The sequence below is a fragment of the Melanostigma gelatinosum genome, assembly GCF_949748355.1.
Source record: "Melanostigma gelatinosum genome assembly, chromosome: 9".
NCBI classification, from domain to species: Eukaryota; Metazoa; Chordata; class Actinopteri; order Perciformes; family Zoarcidae; genus Melanostigma; species Melanostigma gelatinosum.
This window is the reverse complement of record NC_136642.1, coordinates 21,710,209-21,726,112: the sequence shown is the minus strand read 5'-3', so window position 1 is coordinate 21,726,112 and position 15,904 is coordinate 21,710,209. Positions and strand designations below refer to the sequence as shown.

The window sequence follows — 15,904 nt, the reverse complement described above, 5'->3', positions numbered from 1 at the left end:
CATGCACGTCTCTCTGCTCGCATGTGTGTTGATTCTTACTTGGCTGTCTGTTTTTGATGGAAGATGCTGCTATTATGGTGGACCGCTGTGGACAGAAGGTCTTCTTTTCGCCGTGCATCCCTCTGCATACAGACAAGTCACTCATTGTGTGCGAGTGTGTCGGGGGGTGGTATTGGTGGCGAGGGGTGGAGGGCGGATACAGAATGAGCAAGCCAGCCAGAGAAAAAGAGAGAAATTAAATTGAGGAAGGATATAGAGGGAAATGTCAGGCGAAAGCAAGAGTAAAAAGGATTCAGAGAGGGGGCGAATGTGTGTGTGTGTGTGTGTAAATGTATATGTATGTGTGTGTGTGTGTGTGTGTGTGTGTGTGTGTGTGTGTGTGTGTGTGTGTATGAGACAGAGTATTAGACTTGCACCACTGAATCTCCTTTCCTCCGAGGCTATTGTACTCTGCTCCACCTCTCTGTATTGATTCCACGGGCAAGAGCTCCCTCACTCTTTCTCCTTTTCTCTCTCTCCATCTCTTTCTTTCATTTTCTTGGTCTTTCCCTCGTCTATTTTCCTGTTCCCTCTTTGTTAACTACGAGGTGACTCCTTCCTCTGGCCAACCCTTGTTTGTTTTTTTCTTCCCTCTCTTTCTCTGTCTCTCCTCCTCTCAGACAGTCTGCTTCTCACAACTGAAAGATTGTGTACACGCTCACCTTTAGCCACCTTTCAATCGATGCCTATTGATTTTAATATCACAATGAAATAAATTATTTTTCTTTGAGTGAAAGCCCCCCTCCTCCTCCATCTCCACCCTTCAATACAATCCCTCTGTTTTTAGAGGTAATGTAATTGGCATCAGAGGTCGACCCTCTACAAGCGTCGAATCATATTCACCATGCCACCTTCAATTTGCATGCCCATGTCCGGGTTTGCTTCTGACCCTCCGCTTTCAGACTATTGTCCCACAGTTGCACCATTAGATATTGTTGCATTACATTTACTTGTATTACTGTACATGGACTGCGGTGTTCAGAGATCCCTAAAGCAGTTAAAAAAGTGTAGGAAATAAAGCAAATTTGCAAATCTAAGTTGTGGAGGTGGCAAATGAAACAGTTTGGTTTAGCAGGATTTCTGTTAGTGTTGTGGCGATGGTAGCGTTCTCAGCTATGACACATTAGACACGTTTGATTGATTATGCAGCGTATTTGTAAGTGGCTGTGAGCACAGGTGGGTTACCTGTGCTCACAGTCGGGAGACCCTGACCAGTTGTGCTCTCTCCATCACTCACCGTCTAACTACGGTAACTATGTAACGAGAAATGAAGCAGAGCTGCAATGGTTCGTGGATTCATCCATTACTCGAGCAACAGAAAATGAATCTGCAAGTCTGTGATAATTGGTTGTTTAAGTTATTTTTCAAGGAAAAGTGACGATTCTAGGTTCTCAAATGTGAGGATCTGTTGTTTTTCTTGGTCTTACATTATAGTAAACTAAATGTCTTTGGACGGTTGTCTGGAAAAAACAAGACATTTGATGCCGTCACCTCGGGCTCGATGGGCTGTGATTAAAAGCCCATGTTTTTAAAAAAACATGTTTTCTTATGTTTTATAGATGAAACGATAAATTGAGAAAATGAAAAGGAAGCTTTCCTTTCTCGATCTCTGAAAAAGGATGTGGTTGACAATATATGGCATTTTGGGGAGTGTCTTTTTATGTGCCTGTACATGCACAAGCACATTAATATGGAACAGGTGATATTTATCTTTGTTCATTATGTAAATGTGTGCGTACGCATGTTTGATGAACAGCAACTTTCTTGTCCATATGGGCACATTTTTAGAACTCGTTCTTTGCATGCTTTGATTCATGAGGCCTTAGGACCCATACATATCAGGAATAAAAGACAAACTGTCCAGGGGCGTAAATATAGACTATGAATGTCGCGGATGTACCGTTGCACTGAGGCCTGTCGGGGGGTGGGTGTAAAATAGACAATAACAAAGTTAATGCTTCCTGTATGTTTATCGTCCAATGTCAAGTCTCTATTTGATCATGTGGTAAGATATGTGTATGTGTGTGTGTGTGTGTGTGTGCTCCATAACTAGCGATCGTAACCATCGCAACTACCTTACGCCACTGCGACTGTCACATACGGTGCACATCAACATAAACATGAAGTACCGATAAGGTTAAATATATAGATTCATCAGTGAAATGGCATCCAGCCACCTTCCTCCCACCTTTTCCCAAGACAACCCCACAGTGTCCCTGTCACCCTGCTATCAACGCTGGCCTTCGTCCCTCCTGGCTCGGCCAGCCCGAAAGCACTCCAGTATCGATCGGCGCTCACGCCATTGTCATTAGATGTCATTGGTACACGGAGAGGCACAGGACGCAAATTAGACTGGGGAAGGGAGGGAGAAAGAAGAAAGAACAGAGGTGGAATATACACAAAGAAGACAGTGTCAAAGATAATTCAGCGAGTACAGATTCCCATAATGCAAGACAGTTTGATGTCACACTGATTTGCAAAGAGGAAGAAAATGATCCTTTTTAAATATGCTGTCTTCTTTGCAGTGTTGCAATAGCATGTAGGATACAGGTAAACATCATTTTAGCCAATCCTGTCTTCTCTCTACATCTTTTTACTGCACTCTATAGAAGATGTACACATTGTGCCATTTCTTTTTTTTTTTATGTCCTAGGAATTACAGTCAGGCGAAGATGGTGGGATTTTATAGTTGTACCTTGAAAAGCACTCCACTGAGGGTATAATGTGTGCCCAATATAGATGCAGAGCTGTATTTACTGTATGTTGTCATACTCTGTGTTTGTCTGTTGATGTAGGAGGTGCGATAAAACATTTTATGGCTGATTATGAAGGCTTACGTAGCTGCTGTAAGAGCCAGAGCTGTATTTTGTGAGATGCTACAGTCTCAGCTGATTGACTTAATGAGGTGTGTCTACAGCATGAAAAACATTGAATCTACTGTCTGCTCATGTGTGTCCTACAGAAACCGTGCATTTAAAAAAAAGAAGAAAAGTCAGTCCGGATAATGAAATTTGTATTTTTTAAAAGCTGTATTGGAATAATCCGTGGTGTCATGATACAGTACATGGTCTAAACCTGGTATGCTGTTGTCTAATTAACATTACTACAGTATTCAAAATATTAGTTATCCAAAATACTCACCTTACTTTACCAACAGCTGGCGTTGTGTGGCTCACCACCAGAATACCATCGAAAAGAATCAAGGCAAAGTGTAGGTAAAAAGAACAGCCTTTGCTTTGAATTGATTCACACTGAAACAACATGCTAGTGATTTGTATGTGCTCCACACGGGTGTAGTGACTTCTATCATATTACTATTACTAGAATTTGAGCTCAAACTGACTGTATTTTCCCAATGCAGTGTAAACAAAACAGGCCATAATTTCCCTGATCGCTGCACATTTGAAAAAGTGTTACACACAGACCACTGAACACACAGCCGGCTGGTGAGGAAACACAAACTAAGAATGATTATCATGATTATCTTTTGCCACCAAGCAACAAAGTCATCGGTAGGTAGGTAAACAAATTGGTCACACAGAAGTACCTGTACGTGTGTAATTCTTTTGTTCTTGTAATGAATGTTTATTTTAAATTATTATAAGTTCTCTCTCTTTTTTTAAATGTGTTGCAGTTTATGTATTGTGTCCTCCGGTGTTTTCAGCAGAGAGAGAGCCAATGTGTGTGTCTCTTTCTTTGTACATTACGCTCACGGTGTTTATGCATCCATGCATTAAGGCAGGCTCCTGGCTCAAGTCCAAAGAGTGTCAGAAGTCTGCGTGTGCGGCTCTTTGCTGGAAATGACACTGGCCAGCTCTGGAAAAGTGTGTCTGACAGGGGGAGCGACGGAGTCAGCGCTTTTCTTTCCACCCTCCTTGCCCCCCGCTGTTCAATCCATCCAGCTGCTGTCACCACAGGGGAGCAGACAATCTATCAAGGCATCGGGATGCATTCTCCTCACCTGTGCCGCGCCTTTAATGAACAGCCAACATGATCCCGGCTGACAAGCAGGAAATGGATGTAATAAAGATTGTTTCTGCATGCTCTTTGCATCCCTGATAAATCACCTCGCTGTGCAACAGATACGGGAGCCACATGGAAATTTGATTTCACGCAGCAAGGGGGAGGAAGAAGAGAACAGTGGGGGGAAAAAGAGAGCTGCAAGTGGCAGGGTCACTCTATTTTATTCCCCTTTTTTCTCCAGCGGAGCAGTGGAGCAAAGTGTGTGGGGGTTGAATGGAGGGAATGTTGTTTTTTTTTCCTTTTTTTACTCGTCTGGGCTTTTACTTATCCCACCAACGCTCTGTTAACATGTCTCTGTGCCTGTAAGTCTATAAACAATAACCGACGATGTGTGCAGGCGTCCACATAGGTGTCTATCATCGTACTATGATGTAACATTAATGTGTGCGCTGGAGGGCAGGGCGCCATTTCAAACAAAAAATACACAGGAAATAAAGAAAACTATTTTGAGAAAATAAGAGTACTTCATAATAATACATAAACAAAATGAAACTTCTCAGTGGTTATCCATCCCTGCTGAACCAAACACAGTTTCATGCCCAGGACAACAAATATACACAACATGTAGCATTTGGAAGTGTGCACAGGGGTCCTCTAGGAGCCTCTGCATGCTACACTTACCCAGAAACCCCTTCTTCTTCTTCATCTTCTTGTTTGCGAGTATCCTCGTAATAGTGTGTGTCCGCCTGTCTACTCTGAGTATCCTCAGTGTTCCCCACACTGTACACATACACCCCAATCCCTTCATACACTGTACAAATCTTCTTGTCTGTTATAATGATACAAATTGAAAAAAAGATTCAACTCAGCGACAACCCTTATTCAGTCTTAATATTCATTCAAGTAATGTTTTGAAACAATTTCGATCGTAAACTATCAGAAATAGTCACACTCATTTTCAGTTTACGACGATAACTGGTAGATTTACTTTAAAATTCAATTCAATAATTGAAACATCGGATACGTTTATCTTTTCTAGCCGGGGACTATGAAATGTTGAAAAAGGAATTACGAAACGGCATTGTTTTTGTATTGCAGTATAAAGCCAGTTAGTCCTCATACATTATAGGTGTAATAAAGAAAAATGTACAGTAAGATCAGACGTACCGTTATTCCACTGGAACATAACCCTGTTAGATTGATGTTGGCTGGAGTTGATGGAGTGTACATTTCCCCAATTGTAATAAAGAGGGGGACAGCTAACGTCAGCCTAAACTCTGATAGCATCCACACAGTGGGGGAAAAAGCACAAAGAGGATGTTTTAGTCTTTATTTTTAACGCAACCTTTAACCCCAGATACTACTGTATAATGATGAGTTAGGTGGCATCACATGCTAACATATACGTTAGAGCATTTTTATGCTTTCAAAGACACACTGTAAGACCGTACAACACATCACACCAGCAGGCATTCACCCGCATGGCCTGCTGTCCAAACTCCCTGTAGTAGTCCTCTGAACAGAAATGCATTCATATTGTCGACTACAGGGAGAGCGAGAGAAATGAGGAGTGAGGGGAGGAGGGGAGGAGGAGGAGGAGGGGGGGGGGGGGGGAAGAAAAGAGAATAATGATTAGAGCAGGGGAGAAATAATAGTGGGGGAGCAGGAGAAATACATGGGGAATGGAATATAAGCGAATAAAAGGAGAGCGAGATTGAGATAGGGGAGAGGGAAGGGTGAGATAGGGAGGGGGGGGGGGGGCCGGGGATGCAGATATGGGGGTGGGGGGGGGGGGGTAATTTATGATTTAATCGAATGCAGTCTGGACCTGCTGTAAGTCACACAGACCTCAGCTGGGAAAGCGAGGGAAGCAGAGATGGAGAAATTGGGAGAGAGACATTAACCTTTCCTTGAAGCGAGTGTGGAGCTGTTTTATCTGACCACCATCCACCCCTGTAAACCTTTTCTCCGCTCCTCCTCCACTCCCCGCTTCCCCCGACTTCACTAAGTGCTCCTCTAGCGCTGCGTTTCCCAAAAGTGTTATGTAATCCTAATTAACTTTGGTTCCAAGGAGTTTAAGAAAAATAAACCTCGCAATACATTTATGTTACATTGAGTCACTGATTGATACAAAGTTCTAGTGACAGAAGCCACGCTGCTCTCGACACCTGATGTCTTTTTGCACAGAAAGCGATGCCCACACGGCTGCCTACACTCCTGATGTGTTTGCAACAGCAGAAGACTAGGGCAGAAAGAGAAACTCAAACGTCATGAACAGAATAAAGCCCAGGGAAAAAAAAGCTGTCAGAAACGCGCCCACACTGACAACTTATTGCTCGGAAGTGCAGCGTAAAGGGACTGAAGATGGATACAAGCTCAATAACGATAACAATTTCAAGGATAACCTTTTTTTCACACAAGCAGATCATGTATGTTTTTCACGCACTCTTCCAAGACAAGACAAGACAAGACAACCTGCAACATAAGCTGCCCCAGGGATCAGCTATTGCCACTGGCATTGCTGCTGGCACCTTCGGCTGTTTTTGTACTTCAAAAAAAAATCAACCGTGATTTTTGGCTTTGATTTTCCGAGACCACATACAACTTCAACTCTTTGGATCCTGAAAATGAGCTTGTGTTGCCGTAGAAGGCGGACAATATCGGAGGGGTGAACGTAACCGGACTGAAACGGGAGCCTCATCATAGGGTCTATTTGATATGATCAATAACCACTGGCATTGTAGACGCTTTGATCTCAGTTGTAATATCTTTGAGCATACACAGTGTTTTGTGGTATTGTCTTCCAATAATACTCTGAACTGTAACTCTGTTTACATTATTTCATTTGCTTTGTGTCATGGAGTGCCAGTGGGCTACACAAGTACACAACTTCTGTTACACCGTGTCTCATTACTTAATCGGAGATTGCCTCCCAGAAATGGCTGTGTTTACAGCCTCTTATTCACTGTGACAGAGCGAGCTCCTGAGCCCTTCTTCCACTTCACAATCGTCAATATTCACCGGCATCAGAAACCTGTCTGAGGAAACACAAGCAGCCCATGCTGGCCCATCACAGTTCTTACGGTCCCCACATGGCATCTTCACAACCGCCCTGATGTGTAGTTACATTTCTCAGTCAACTACAGCATACTGTAGCTATACACCACAACCCGTTCATGCAGAAAAGGTGTCACATACATCTATCCATCCATGTGGCTCAGCACTTTAAAATCGGATTTGAGATTGAGATGCTTCTGTAGAAATTGCCTTTCAAACCACCCCCAAATGTTGTTTGGATCCGATTTGCAGAAATAGTATTTTAATGTGTTTGGTTGTTTTTTTTGCTGTCCACACGTTCTAAAACTAATCTGGTTACAATCCCGATTTGTCCAAAAACGGATTTGAGCTGTCAATCTGAACAAGGACCAAAGGTGTTTTGGAGTGAAGATGGAAGATCAGAGAAAAGACATCGAGAAATATCCGGGCGCTTCCCATTTCTGGTAGGACCTTGACTACAAAACACCCTCTGTCCCAAGGAAAGAGGGTACAAACTGCACATACACACAAGAGACACAACTCAGAGACACTATTCACACAGAGGGAGGAGACTCGAGTTGTGAAGGGAGGATGAAGAAGTAAATTGCAGACAACTTATGATGAAGGCGCACTTATGAACAAACGCGGAGCCAACAGTGGCTGACCCTCCTGGAGGTTGGACACTTGGATCCGGGTGCCCGCTTTCACTTGTGACCACTCCCTCATCACTCCCAATACCTTTCGGTTGGTAAGTAATAGGGGAGCCAATCGCTGCCCTCCAAAAACACAATGAACCACTGGAATCAGCAAATCAGAGCGATGCCGCGGTTGTGGGCTGCACCAGCGCCTACTATCGGAGTGCTGCCCTCGTGTCTGCATCAGTAATCTCTCTCCAGAGAACCATTTGCCTGGATAAATATTGGTTTTGTGTAGGCCCCTGTAATGGCACCCTGTGCAGGCTGCGGGGCCCGTAAGTGACGTTGTCTGTCACGGCGTTGGCAGGCTGGCGTGGGAGTCGCTGGCACATTGTGGGGTCTCTCCAACGCTCATTTGAATTCACTCGTCCCCAATCATGCCACTACACACTTCCACACTCCACTCACACGCTACTCCCACTACCTGTTTGGGCGCCGGCGCTCTCATTTGCATGAAATAAGATGGAAATGGAGCCCTTATTTATGCCAACAGAAATGGAGTGTGTTATTAAGGGCACTATTGTGCAAAAGAGACGGTGGCGGTAAGAATACATTACAGAGGCTATTTCTGGAGTGGCTCGAGTCACACAGAGGGTAATGCTTTACAGGTCCCTGATGACTTCTACAGTCTGGACGGGCGGTGTGTATGTTTATATACATTTTGTATGTGAATGTGTGTATTTTTTGTTTATGCCTACGTTTGATTGTGTTTGTGTGCATTTATCTACAGTACCAATATATATATGTGTGTGTGTGTGTGTGTCAGTGTATATTTGCTCATGCCCGGTGAATATGATTCTAGGAGATGATCATTTGTATATTGCCTGTTGATGGATGGGTTTCCTGTGATTGACAGGTCTCCATTCATACAGCCTTCATTGTAAGTCTATTTGTGTTGTGTTGGCTGGGCAGGAGGGAGGTAGAGCTCCATTTCTGTCAGTCAGGCATTGACACAGTGGTTTCGAAGCGTTCAGTGGGTCATTTCTGTTTTTAAAAGAAGCTAAAATGGGAGGAGGAAAAAGGTCTAAACAGTGCCGTTGCCCATTATTTGTATTATTATTATTTGATAAATCTGGGCAGTTGTTTGTGAGGCCCAATGAAGGTTTAAGAAAAACTGAAAATGTGCTTGTTTTTAGCCTGCAGTTGCAGCATCGTCACATTATAATTCATGCGTCTTTGGTCATTATTGTATGAGATTTCTCTTTAAAATCTGCTCCACTTTTCAGGGGAAATATTTGCACGAACCCAGGATTTCTGGCATCTGTTGGCTTGTCTATCTTAGATATACTCAGAATAAAGACGACTTCTTGAAATCGCTACAACGCTACCAAATGTCTATAAGTCCAATCTTTAAATGGCATTTATAACGGTAATACAACTGGATCAACTTTTGAATCTGCACCGCTTACTGCCATTCATTTTTCAAGCTAAAATTGAGCCCGTCTGTTAAGCGGTGTGACACAATATTTTTAGCCATGTGCAGCGGCGTCCGTCGAGGAATGAATCCTCTTTACTTTGGTGATACCCTGACTTTCCCTCCAGCCACTGCAGCACGTTGACATTTGTGGTTTTCAGTGAAATGTCTGTTGGATGGATTGCCAAAGAATTTGGTACAGATGTCCATGTGTCCCTCAGGATCAGGACGGAACAACGTTGGTGATCCTTTACCTTCACGTCCAGCACTATCGTGTAAACATCTTCATATGTTCAATGCTGTTGTTTATGGCCAACCTGCAAAACCAATGACAACACACTAAGCTGGTGATGTGTTCACCATCAGCATGCTAGCATTGTCATTGTTAGCATGTTAGCATTTAGTTTAAAACTGTGTTGGTGCAGCCTCATAGGACCACCAGGCTCGATAGAGTAAGTGGAAATGAAGCAGAGTGCCAAATGAGTAAACAAAGACGATACGCTTCATCAGACATGCAGGATGGAGGCTCCATTCCTTCATCAGAGTGCACGTCTGCGTTCAACAGGTGCAGCGTTGTGTGAGTAGATACACTTAATAATACATCCAAGCATCTAACAGTGCTGCTGTTCCTGAAGACATCACAATAACACAAATAATACACTTCCACTTCACTCGGGTCTTGCAGTAATAACCTCAGGTCAGCACCGTAAAAGTGGTCAAATATAATCCTAGGAAAGGGTGATATTTTCAGGAAGTATTCATTTTATTTTTTGTCATATGGCCATACTGGTTCTTACGTTTCTTTTGGGCAAAATAGACCCTGATTCTCTTGTCACCTTTTACTAACCCCAGCGGACAGCTAGCCCTTTCTCTCACGTGACCTGACCCCGCTGACCTTTTACGTCCAGCCCAAACCTGAACCTGCTCCACCACTAACCCTTGATTGTCACCCTGTCACGACCTCTAACCTCATCAGGGATTGCGTTCCCAGGGCTGCCTCTGTGGAGCGAGAGAGCGCGCCGGGTAAACATTATGAGCTGCTCTATTGGGGGGAACCCTGCAGCTGCACCATGACATGGATAAAACGGGTCAGGGTCAGGGAAAAGTGAAAGCTGTGACTGTGAAATCTGTAATAATAAAAACAACAAATGATGATTTCCTTCTTCTGCTGTGGCACTGGTTATTTTGTGGTCAGGTCTATTTGCGTGAGGATTTAGTATCTTATTTACCAGCGTATAGTGTGAGCGTCTGTGATGGAGTATGGTGAAGAGAGAGCAGACTTGTTTGTGAAGGCGCTGCCTTGTATTTTGTTTGTTTTTCACATGCCTTGTAATAGAGTTTATTAGCATAAGAGTAGCAGCCTGGGAGCGGGTCTCATCTGTTTCCTTGACGGGTGGCCATTTTGAAGACTGGATGTTAAAACAATAAGAGAAAAAAAGAAGTTGCCCATCAACTGGAAAGCCCCTTTCCACGGGCTAAATTGGTGTAAATAGTATTGTTCCCCTCTCTGTCAAAGATATATGGAATGTCGTTTTGCTGATGGCTTCAGTAAATGCTCCAGCCAGGCAGGCGTACAGATATAACAGATCTGCTCCAACACTGCGTCTAACCACTGGGCTGTGTAACTGGCCCTATACTGCATTTGTCATGGGATGTGTGTGTGCATGTAGGTGTGTGTGTGTGTGTGTATTCACTAGCATTTAGGAGATGGAAACAAAGCATTTGAAGGAAGTAGGGAGAGACAAGAGAACAAGGGGGAAGAAAGGAAGGCGAGATGGAGAGCAGAGGGAGCCGTTGTTGGGAAAATACACATCAAATAGGCTGATGTCGAGGCCAGCGTGGAACCATAACTTCTCCATTCAACGAGAGGTCAAACTGGGGTCAAGCTCTATTGATTTCTTTCCAGGCTTTGTGGCAGTATTTCTTTCCACTAATAGCGTGCAGGCCTTCACCAGCCCCTGGATGTGATTTCTCTGTAACATACAGAGGAGAGCTGTTTCTCTCCCTCACGTCTCAACGCAAAGCAAACACTCTGACGGGGAGAAGCAGTGATATGTGTGTGTGCTGGCTGTCAGGTGACAGATTTGAATTTGACTCATGATTTAGTTTGCATCCCTTCATCTCTGCGTATTTGTCAGGTTCATGCAGAGCTGTGTGTGTTTTGACTGTATAGGTTTGCATCGGGTGTGAGCTTATCATTTTGCATGTACCCTGCAGCCGTATGTGTGTGTGTGTGTGTGTTCACACACATATCAGTGTGTGCTCCTGTGTTTGCTGGCGTGCAGTGATGGATCGCAGCAGTTCCCTGTTTACCTAGCCTCATGATTTCCTGTGCGTGCATGTAACAAGTGGAGTTTGGCAGGATTAATGAGCACACAGCTTGCTGAATGGGTGTTTGGCTCCACAAGGCACTCCATCAAGGCCTGATGCTGCTACCATATCCTTCACACGCACGCACGCACACACACATACACACACACACACACACACACACACACCGTGCACTCTGCAGCTCGCCACTTACCCCTGCTCTTAATTACACATGCTTAGCCAAGTCCCATTAAGCAAGCCCCCCCCCCATCCCCCCTCCATCCCCCCTCCCCCCTCCCATGCTAAACAATGTTAAAGCATCCACATTTCTCATACTGCAGTGTTTAAATATAGTCTCCATGCTGCAGTGTGTAGGAGGTAAATTGTTCTAATGTGTTTGCTCCAGAGAGGCACAAAGGAAGAGATGGCGCTGCTCAATAGAAAGTTTTAATGCAGTGCCAATTAATAATGGCCATGCAGGATTGCATGTAAGGATTTCAGTTCAAGTAACTGTGTCGTGTAACAGAAAGCACTTAAAGAGCTTTCAGGTGACCTACTGTACCAAACCCTGTGCAGTCTATGTCTCAGGGGAAGCTTTGTGTTTTTATGTACATAAAAGTCTCAATGGAGTTTAATAGACATGCTGGACCAAAAATGTCATGATTTTGTCCGGATCATGTCAGATGAGTGAAGGAGGTCATAACTCATTATTCTCTGACTTGATAGACACATTTAGTATTTGAAGTTAGTAGTAGTAGCAGCTAATAGACAGTTTGGGCAATCCAAGGTTTTTATATGTCCAACTCAATTGAGTCGTTAGGGAGTACTCCTGGTTCAACAGTTGTGAAATGTGTTCTATCAACGCGTTGTCACTCATTGGTTGGTCAGTGGCCCTAAGCTTCAAACTGTGACTTTCTAAGCTCCCCTCTCACGTCAGTTTTGGACTCTCATTTTCCGCAGTCAAGTCTGAGAAAACTATCGTCAATGTATCTTGGTTAGGGCAAGAAGACCAAGAATATATGGGGGGTTGCATTATGGGAATTGTTGGATCCAGTGTTGTTGGAGCTTAACCCATACTAGAGACTTTGAAAACACACTGGTGGCACTGTGACACATAGTTTGACCCCTTTAACCCACACAGGGCACTTCATGCTGACATGTAGCAGGATGTGCGAATGCGAAGAGCAAATGTGATCAAATGGCATATCCTGGCACCTTGTCAAGAAGCTACAGGTGTCTGCCTCTCAAGTCTAACAACTTTATAAAGGAGCAATACTGCAGTAGTTTTGTAACATCCCAAAATGGCTTCATGAATTACTTTCTGGCTCGAAGCCCATTGTGAAGTCGTTTTGTTAACTAGCCTGTTTGCTCATTAGCAAGCTAAAATGCCAAAGCTGTTTGTTTTGGTTAAATTTGCCTTTTTTTCTCCGCCAAAAGCGGTAGCTCACAGTGCTTTGTGGTGTATTTGTAGTTGAGACTCTTCTTCGGACTAATGAGAAGACAATTTACTGTATCACCATCAGTTGCATTCAGCCATTGTTATGCGTAATCCCTACAAATGCAGGCCTTTTGCTATGGCAGTTTATTGGTCAGAGATGATCTCCGATTATCTGTGTTGCGCCGTTAAAGATCCCTCGTACCAACCCATGTGCACATCAATCTTCTCAAGGTGATTCACTTCATTATTGAAACCCTGCAGGCGTCTCAGCATCCTAAAGCCTGGAGCTGGATACATAATAAACCACATGTATAAGAAGTAAATCCCCATTCCCTCGTGTGCATGTGTGACAGGAACTAACTGAAATCAAGTACGTGTGCGTCTACGTTTTGTTTGGCGTACGAATGCATTTTGTGTGTTTCTTTAATGTATTTTCGTCCACATCGGTGTCTGTATGCCAGTGGATGTTGGTTTGCATGTACATCCCAGAGTTTACAAAGGAGCACTCACTGTTTTTAAAAATTCTGTTTGTATATGTTTTCTTGTGTGTGCGTGTGTGGCAAAAAGGGGGGCTGGTAGAAAGGAGGACAGGAGGGTAGAGAAGAAATCAAATCACTTAATTGCTGCATTTTTCATCTCCATCTTTTGTTTTATGGCGGCTGAGGGCCGGCGAGCGACTCTGCCGGTGATTCATGGACGTTCGGGAGGCCCGTGAGCAGCGCCATCCCTCATCGGCACCCGGCCGCCCGCATGCCCACAGCGCCCACACAATTACCGTGATGAATATGACTTCTTTTTTTTTGTTGTTGTTTTTTTTTTTATCTCCGTTCTTTGACTTTCCTGGTTTCAGCAGGAACGGGGCGGTGCTTAATGCAGCCACCGAGCTGTCGGAAATAAACAATTTACCATTTCAGGGTCGTTCCCTCCCTCTGCACCCTCCCTCATGAGAGCAGAACCCACTGAGACCGGGAGAGAGAGAGCAGATGCAGACAGACAGGCATGCATGGAGAGAAGGAGAGGGAGATCCAGATAAGGAAGAGATAAATATAGGGAGTGGAGAGACGAGGGATGTGTTCATAGATGCTGTGGGGAGCGAAGGATATCAAAATGGAAAGAGGGAGTGGAGATGTTGTGAGAGCGGAAGGAACAGAACGGTACAGGAAGTAAGTAGGGAGATACTAAGAGATATTACATGTCAGAGAGAGAGAGAGAGAGATAGAGAGAGAGAGAGAGAGAGAGAGAGAGGAGGATAAGAAGAAGAAGAAGTAGCAAAGATAGCAGGAGGGAGTGTGCACCGGAAGGAAAGATAAAGCAAAAAGAGAGTAAGGAGATAGAGGGAGGGATGAAATCATAGAGAGAAGCTTTGTAGTATCATGTTGGATGTGTGACATGTCAATACCGTACCTCCTGCCTGCTTCTCCTTTGTAGCTTTGATACACAAGATCGCTTTAATACGTGGTACAGCACCAGCGTATGTCGTCAGAATACAGCGTTCAATGTGGCATATGGATTCAAATAATAACCCAGTTCATTAGTTCAGCTGATATTTCTTCTAGAGTCTGAACAATACTGGACTTTGAAGTTGCAACATTTAGAAGATCTGATAATATATTGTCCGATAATTGTTTTCTTTTTTTTTTTACATATACACACAGCATTAACATTTCTATAAGGACCCATCAATGTGGTTATTAAAGAGCTGGGATGAAGACCATTTCACAGCTGAAAATTAATCTTTTTTTAAAAACGCATCGCTAACAGCAAGTAAAAGAGTAAATACCAAACTATGACAACTATGTAGAGCAACAGAAATATATTGTAAATTAAGATTTGACTCAAAAGTATGAAAATGCCGGTTATTGAAACTATTTCTTTAAAAGTCGGAACCATGATACAGTTTTACCTGATGTGCACAGTAACTGAAGATTTCTTTTTTGAACATCTGACGATGTTTAAGTTGCTACTGATCGGAAATTTGAAGAACTGTCCGATTACATCCACTCGGCCATTATCGAGCTCTAATTTCTCGTGTCTCTCCATATAAAGTGCAAATCACTTAGAAGCCTTCTCTCACAATGTGATGGAGAACTACTTACTTCATTTGATTATGTACATACGTATTTGTAAAAATCTAGATTTAGTACATGTCCTGCAAGCAGGTTTTCTCCACAGCAGACATTTTGACTTGTCATAAAGCGTTGTTTCTCATGTCGTTAGCGGTGGCTTCCCCAGTAAGCCGTGACAGAGAGTCAGCATGCACAATACCAATGGAATTCAGCCATCATTGATGTTATTATTTACACCCGTGTAGTTCCTCCGGTGACATGTCTCCGTGTCGTCTGTGTAAAAAAGAGAAGTCCGTTACAGATGACTGAGGAGCTCAAGCATGCCTCTCTAAATGCACTGCTAACATGATAGAATAATGTACACAGCTAAACCCCGCTATTGATTGTTTAGAACGTCATCAGTGTTCGCAGGTGGAATTTAGCGCTGCGACTCAGAGATAAAGCTCCTGTCCCTTCATCTGATTGACAGCTGAAGCGCATCACTCAGTACAGCACATGAGCTGTGTCGCAACTGTGTGTGACCCATCTCTTTCTTTTTCTGTCTTTTGGCTCCTAATCGTACGATCAATACGATAAATACTTTATTTTTGTATTGATGTATTGTATTGACACACACACACACACACACACACACAGACCACACTTGTACACACGCTCTGGCAGCGAGGTTGCCACCACATCGTCCTCTCCATAAAGAAGCGTGTTGCACACACAGAGAGAGAGAGAGAGAGAGAGAGAGAGAGAGAGAGAGAGAGAGAGAGAGAGAGAGAGAGAGAGAGAGAGAGAGAGAGAGAGAGAGAGAGAATGAAACAAAAGCGGAGCCGCGGACGTCACGTCCGCTCATCACCTTGTTTGTTTGCAACCCTCACAGCGGTGTACAGAAGTCGCTTTCTTCCACCCAGTGGGAAAGAAAGCTCTGCCAAGCAGGGAGGACAGCGGATGT

The 15,904-nt window shown here is 43.8% G+C and overlaps 1 protein-coding gene across 1 annotated transcript in view; it reads left to right on the top strand.

The window, feature by feature from the left end:
- Positions 1-15,904, top strand: part of LOC306782110 (proprotein convertase subtilisin/kexin type 4-like) — a gene marked incomplete at its 3' end in the record, with an annotated part of 166,964 nt that overhangs the window by 38,123 nt on the left and 112,937 nt on the right. The gene's annotated exons all lie outside the window — the stretch shown is intronic.